The following is an 8,024-nucleotide window of genomic DNA, read 5'->3' on the forward strand; positions in this document are numbered from 1 at the left end:
CCGTACCGGTCCGGGACCGGCAGCGGGATCGCGCCCCTCAGCGTTGCTCCCGCGCCTCGCTCAGCCAGCGAGCGGGAACCGGTCTGTATGTGGGATCCGAACCCTCGGCGGGAGCGCCACTGCGCTTCCCAAGCGGCACACTATCGCAGTGCACCACCGGGCCGGCCCTGGGCATCTTTCTTTTAAGAAAACATGATGATAAACACAGTATGTTTAGTGTGTTCGAGTAGAAGACCTGGGTCACCAGTTTTCCCCACATGTAGCTTTGAGCAACATTGAAGTTAAATGCTTCAAAATTCTTACTGTAAAAGTTGTTTGAATAACAAGGACTAAGATGAATGACAGTTGTTGAGGCCTCTGCATTCTACCCTTCCCACTTTCCCATCTGGATGTAAGTGTTGCTGCAGAGCTAAAGGTGGCCAGAGGAGCTGAAATAGCTATTTGCTTGGGATCACATGGTCTTTACATGTTGGTCCAGCTTCCTTTCCCCTAGTACCCATGGTAGGCTGAGTCAGAAGCTTCAGTGTAGCACCGATCCTCATTAAATATCAACAGGCAGCAGACGCTAACTACTCATTCTGTTTCACAAAGTACATAAAAAAAGGGATACCCCAAAAGTATGAGATATGCTTCCAGGGGCAAAGTTGTAAAAGAGAGACCCTCTCATCTCTCTGCCTTTATGGTTGGATTCAGTGAGGAGTGGTCATCTCAAAGTACAAGTGGTAGCTGTCATGTTTTTTGTCTTAAACACAAAGCTTGTTGGTAGCATGCAAGGGCATGTGTGTGACATATGGGGAAGGGAGAGAATAGTTGGGGTTTGTTTGACCCTAAGCTGCTGCCTATAAATGAGGCTGTAGTCTATGGCTGAGTGTGACTTGCCCTCTCTCCCATGTCCTACTCATAGTAAACTGTAGACAAATTTTTATTTGGTACAGATGTATTTTGTTGTCTGTCAGTAGATACAAGGAAGGCACGATTAAGTTAAAAAAAAAATGGTTAAATCAGTCTTGATTTTTCCCCTGGCTTTTTTAAATCTTTAACATAATATGCATTTTAATCACAGGTTGTATGACTTCTGTAATTACGGATTTAGGCCTTTGTTTAGGTTCCTTACTTGGAATGGTGACCTATTCATTGAATGCTGAAAGCTGGAGACTGAATTAGATGATTCTTATTTTTCCTTTTAATCTTAAATCAAAGAATTGTCACACTCTTTACACAAATGAGGAAACTAAGGCACAAGGATGTTGAGTAACTTGCATAAAGGAACACATTAGTACATAGTGGGGCTGGAATTTAAATCAGGTTGCAAAAATTAAGTGATGCTAAGTATTATGCTAATTTTCCATTCCCTTAAAATCTTTCATGATCGTCTTGTAAGTACTATTACAAGTAACAATACTTGTGCATACAAGGGTACTTCAAAGTTTGTGGAAAAACAAGACTATACAAATCTTTCCAAGAACTTTTGGAAGAATTTTCTCATATAGAAGGAAACCTGGCTCACCATCTAATGTGCCTATCTATTTCCAATTCAAGTCATATCTACCTATAAAGGACTATTCCCTCTTCTGCTGACTGGGACTTGGTTTTTGCACTATGGTGAAATGATTTCTCATGACAGTTTAGAGCTTTTTAATAACATTTTCTTAGAACTTTAACATGTAGATTCAATAAGTACTATCGTATGGGCACATAGCCATTGATGGCCCTGCCACTCAATGGTTACATGTCTTAAAGCAAATCCTGAGATACATAAACACACACCTCAATATTTTTGAGTGCTCAAAATATGAAACCACCTAGTGACTAATACAATAAAGCTCCTAGAAATGTTCACAAGCACATACCAAAAATGTTAACTTCCTCTCAATGACAATCACACAGAGCATCCCAACCTGGGTCAATAGTTTAGAAACAGTGTTAATTCTACTTTAGAATTACTCTAAGAAACTCACTCATTTTGATAAGCCTGGTAAACTACAAATCAAAAAAACTCTTGAAAGAGGATATTTATAATGTGAATTTTTCTAATGATGTCTGTTATTACATTAGAGTAGTTGAATTATAAAGTTAGCACTGCATTTTCAGGTACACAAAGGTAGATGCTAGGATCTTAATTCCTTATAAATTTTATTAAAGAACCTTCTATTGCTATTTTCTAGTGTCAGCTGAGTATAAATGAAGACTTTAAAATATTAAGTGTATTATTGATCTATTAAATCACTTCTTTTTACAGCAAATTAAATGAAGACCTGCAAAGCTATGTCCACCAGAGGAGAAAAATGTATTTTGTCTTCAGAATTGTGGCACATTTTTAAAAACGTGTTTTTATTTCTGTATGCTACTTGGTAATAAACTGATCACATATTTTTTTAAAAAGGCACATATGGGAATGGGGTGGGTAACTGCATGAGAGTACTTCTAAATGTTCATGGAAAGATTCATATTTCCTAATTCTACTTTTTCATGAACTTTTTGAAGTACTCTCATATACTGATTTCTTCCTTGAAGACAATATATAAAGAACTTTTAAAAATAAACTTTAAGATTGGAAAGGTGAGTAAGAGATGGTGGGGGGAAGATGGCTTTCTTTCCTTGACATCAAGTCTATTAACCTTCATATGGATAAATATTAAATCTTAAACCAAACACACACATAGAGTTGATAATCTCCCATGAGGTTTTGTAGCTAAAGTTGCACTGAAATTTTGTAGCTAAGGAAAGAACTTGGGCTGATGTCATTAAGCCTTTAAAAACAACTAGACAGTCATCAAGTTCAGATTAAAGTTAGCATATTTAAATTATGGCCTCCATAGTTTAGTAATAAAAGTTGCTTATTCATAAAATAACATGCTTCAATTAGTATGAATCTTGTACATAATCACTAAGGAGCTGGGAATAAACTATTTGCTCCCATATATCCCCTATTTCTAATTTCATTATTTTGATAAAATGGAAGACTGAAGTAGGCTTTCCTACCTCATGTAATTAACATGCTATTTGTTGGGAAACTGCTGCAATGAGTGACATCACGTGTACACCGCACTATTAGGTTAGGGATGCTGTGAAAACACCTAAGGTTTTTGTGTTTATATTGTCTTTTATTGCTGTTTAGGCCTGTATTAGCAAACTATGTATATGAGAAGTTTATACCCCTGCTTAAATAGGGGTGCAAACAATTCCTATTTGAACCACAGGCATAAATGGCTTATCAGGAAATTTTTTTTTGGTAAGGGGTTGGATATTAAGTATTTTAGGCTTTGTGAGCTACATATGCTCTGTCACTTTTTTTGGGGGAGGGAGGGAGGTTTAGGGGTTACAAGCCTTTAAAAAAACATTCTTAGCTTTTAGGCTGTACAAAAGCAGGCCAAAGGTTGAATTTGGCCAACACGCCATAGTTTGTATAACCGGCTTAAAGTCTAGTTATAAAATTTTAGGCCAGAATATTTTTGATGCCAAGATGTCTTGGCTACACATGTAGGGGTTAGCCAAAAAACCCATCACAAATCTTAATTGAAAATTCTGAAGCTGCCATTATCAGCAATTTATAATTAAAATCAAAGGATAGCAGTGATTGAAAACCATAGTCAACCAATGTCTCAAGCATCTTCCCAAGGATTTCAAACTCTCAGTATCTGTGGGGGTCTCTCCAGGCTTAACGAACTTTGTTGTCCACCACTGTCTAGCACTCTGGTCTCTGAAAAGATACTAAAATAGTCTACAGTAAACTCTATTAATATGATTTTAATTGAATACAAGATTTGAGAAATCCTTGATAATTTATGTTTCTTGCTTACCACACTTATTAGTATTAGTCATTAGTAGAAATGGAAGTCAACAAATTTCAGAGTAATAAAACCAGAGGTATTGAGGTATTAAAAAGTGTAATATAACCAGAATCTCTATACAGTCATATTGCTTTATAAATAAAGATGAATTTGTCTCATTCTAATAGTTTTATATATAGATGAGAATTTGACTTCCTTAAGTCTCTTTAAAGCATAGTCTATGATGGCAAAAACTCCTGCAATATGAATGCTGAAACTTTTATTTTGGACTTTTTGTATGTTGGGATTTCTTAGCCTACACTTTCATTAGTGAATCCCTAAAACGACCAGATTAGATCACTGTCAAAGTCTGGGGCCTGGAGCCGGCCCGGTGGTGCACTGGAGAGTGCGCCACTTGGGAGCGCGGTGGCGCTCCCGCTGAGGGTTCGGATCCCATGTGGAGACCAGTTCCCGCTCACTGGCTGAGCGTGGTGTGGGCGCAACACTGAGGGTTGTGATCCCGTTACCGGTCAGTAAAAAAGACAAAAAGGGAACGTAATAACTTCGTATAGCATATTACCTCTGTCAGCCTTGGTTTTTAGGTATTGTGTGGCTGAGTAGGTGAGTCCGGGGAAGGGTGGATATGGTTAAGTAGGAAGTGTTTGCCTGAGTATAGAGACCACTTGAAGGGAATATGCTGGGTGGACTGTTGTACTCAAAGGAGGGGTGAGAGGTTCTGGGATACCAGAAAATGGGAGCCTCTAGACTAAGCTGTGTGTGCAAATGGGGCCTTGCCTGCCCATGGCTACCACAGGTCTTCTGTAAAGAAATAGTTTGGGCATTGGCCTTTCTCCTACTAAATGGTCTGGAGAAAAGCCTGCTCAAAAAGGGCTACCAATGGGCTGGCCGCTTATCTCAGCTGGTTAGAGCACAGCCTTTTAAGACCAAGGTCACTGGTTCCTGTACTGGCCAGTGGCAAAAAAACAAAAACAAAAGGGGCTACCAATTTCTTCTTGGGCAAAGATGACAAGTGACTATTCCTGCCTCTTAGTGGCTAAAGGAACCTTGAATTCTGCCATTCAGAGCTGGCAGGGATCTTCAGGACTGAGGACTTTGCAGGGCTCCAAGCCTGGTGCTTTCTGTAGGTGGCATTTTGTATCTCTCACAGGCTGACAGTCAGAGAAAGGGAACGGATATAAGCAGACTTTGTGTTTTTAACCATTCTCACACAAGAAAGTTCTTGTTGTTAACTCAGTGTGGGTTGAGTCTCTTATCTCAGGAATTTCTGGCTGTTTTACCATCAGTCCCTCACAAACTGTCACCTGGGCAGCCCGTCTCAACGTTTCAGCCTCCAGAATCTTTCAGGCATATGAGGCTCCTCTGTTCCTTTTCTTAACATGCCTCTGACTCCTGGTTTTCTGGGTCTGAGTCTGCTTGCCTCTTTGTCCTCTCACCACTGTCTGCATGATCCTTTTTCTTTCATAGAACATTGCTATAGAAACTTCCATCTGTCTGTGACCAGGAGAGGAGAGTGAAGAAATATGTCTTTATTGGCTTATTAATCTGTTGACACTTTTCCAAAGCAGATGTATGATAGGAGGATGTGGCAGTGGTGATGACAATATTGATGAGGAATCATTTTTATTGGCTACATGTTATATGTGAAGTGCATCCTCATTTCATTCCCACAACAACACCTCTCAATACTATGACATAACACTATTTTTGTTTCCATTTTCCATATTAGAAAACCTTGGTTCACAGAAGTCAGCTAANGGGAAAAAAAAAAAAAGTCTGGGGCCTGGTAGCCTAACAAGTTTTATTCCTGCCTGCCTTGTCTCCATTCCTGTTAAGAACACCCTAATTTTCTCTGGGGAAATGCCACTTCTCAGAGGCAGGATATTCTCATTCCAAGGGTGAGAAGTGCTTAACCCTGGTTTATCTGTATATTCTATCCTCTCCAACAAAACAATGACAATTGGGCTTCAGTCATTTGCAGTGGAAAGATTCCTGGTTGAATTTTCTGGCTCATGTTTCTTGGAGTTAAAGGCATTAATACATGGGCAAGGAATTCACATTCTCAAGTATCCTGATACATGGTAGAGAATGTTAAAATAGCCTTTCTCCCACCCCACATTTGAAAACGTGGGAAGATTGAATGCTGTTAAATATCTAACTACCAAGGAAGGATATTTTAGGACTCAAATTAAGACTTAATTATTCTACATGAATAATTAAGTACCCTACCAAAGTAAGCTCTATTAAATATCCAGTAGTGATTTTTAAAAACAGTAATTGTAACTTCTGAAAAGCAAAACTTTTCAAACTTTATAGGTGGAATTAACATAACATTTCAAAGTGACTTGTAAAGTCCCCATTATGTCCTTACCCCTCTTCCCCCATAGGGTTTCAGGCAAGTGCAATTTTTCATGGCATCTGTGGTTCTTCCACTTTCCAGGGGGAGGGAAATCATCGATTGAAGGTATTTATCACCCACGTTCCTTCCTGTCAAATTATTTTTTGTTTATCTTTAACGCTTGGTGAAATACACGTGTTAGAATAATAAAATAAAAAGTGTTTTCCTATTGCATTTATTTATAGATTAGTAGCTTGTCCCTAATGTATCAATGTTACATCTAGAGCAGCACACAAAGGTAGTAACGAAAGGAGACTCAAACTAGTTATAGTCCTACTGAAATGGTGTTCTGTAATTTTTCCACTTAAAAATCCTGTGCTGGTAAAATATTCACAGTAAAAATCCATCAAAGTTAATTTTTATTAAAATCAAAGCACCAGTCTGCCCCCCGACCCCAGTTAAAAAAACAAAAACAAAGACTACAGCCTCAGAATCCTTCAAAATAAGCAAAACCTTCATGGAGAAAAATCTGTGGTGATCTGATTGGCTAGCATTATTCTTAGGAACATGAGTCACCAGCATGTGAAGTAGGTTATTTAGTAAATTCACATCCAAGATGAAAGTACAATAAATGTTTGTAGAAAGATATCAGCTATTAATTTACATGAGGCTATAAAATACTTTAAAAAATATGTACATGGTTATTTAAAAAGAGGAGCTCAATTTCATTAAGAAATTAGATGGTGGAACTTGTGATCATGTCCATAATTTTAATGGCCAATCAGGTCATTCGATTTCTCTCATAACAAATACAGATAAACAGAAAAGGAGTACAGCTTCAATTTAAACCTAAAAATCTTTCATTCACATGAAGTAACTTACTTTTGAGATTCACGTTAATTTGAATCAGACCTCAGCAAAAGAGGGAGTTCCCCCTCTCCCTGTCTCTCCATGGAACTCAAATTTAAAAGTTTAAGCACTGTAACAGCATAGAACATTGAAATGCAAATTCATAAATGGAGCAATTGGCTGTATACTCACCCTCTGACTGTGGAGTTAACTTTTTTGAAAGTATTCTTAAGTTATCTATACTACTGTACAGTAGTAAAATGTAAAGGCTATTCTTTACCTTGGAAAAACTATCATGGGAATAGTATATTTTCATTTTCTTTTAGCGCCTTTCTCTTTCATACCCCCCTCCAGAAGATAAGCAGGGCCTGTTAATTCAAAGGACAAAATGACTGCACTGACAGATGCTGATGTAAAAAAATATTCTGTATTTAATATGGCATGTCTTAGTACAGTTATACTTGTTCTGTAGGCATATAATTAAGTCACTGTTTACTTGGGTTTCCTTATTGCCAGACTTCTGGTTTAGAACCTGGGAAGCTGTGAGTTGGAACTGAGTAAATCCTAGCTCCCAAATGGTCTGCTCATCCATAAGCCCTGACCCAAAGGTGTGATCGCATTCGGCAATGGGGGTCCTGCAGTTATGAGACTATGGATGGGCTCAGTCCCAAATCAAGAGGGAAATCTCCCAGAGTTTTTGGTCAGAGGAAAACACTGGAGTGCCTAAGTTTAGGTCAAGGTTGCTTGAATCACACTGAACTTTTGAGGGGATGCTCTAAATGAATGTGAATGAATGAATGGTTAGGCTCATTTTATAGTTTACTTCTATTAGAACAGAATTTACGTACTACTTAGCTGGGATCCACACACACCCTTGTTAATAAGGTCATAGGACTTAAAAGATCTATTTGGAGAGAAACCCAAGACATTTACTTTTAATATGATAATTTATATTATTATGTATGAGTACAGGAAAGATGTTCTCAATTGCCTTTCATTCAGCAAAAGATGGTAAACGTGAAACAGAAATACTGTTTAAAAAAATTAAT

Source organism: Galeopterus variegatus, unplaced genomic scaffold, assembly GCF_000696425.1.
Source record: "Galeopterus variegatus unplaced genomic scaffold, G_variegatus-3.0.2 Scaffold3808, whole genome shotgun sequence".
Lineage (NCBI taxonomy): Eukaryota > Metazoa > Chordata > Mammalia > Dermoptera > Cynocephalidae > Galeopterus > Galeopterus variegatus.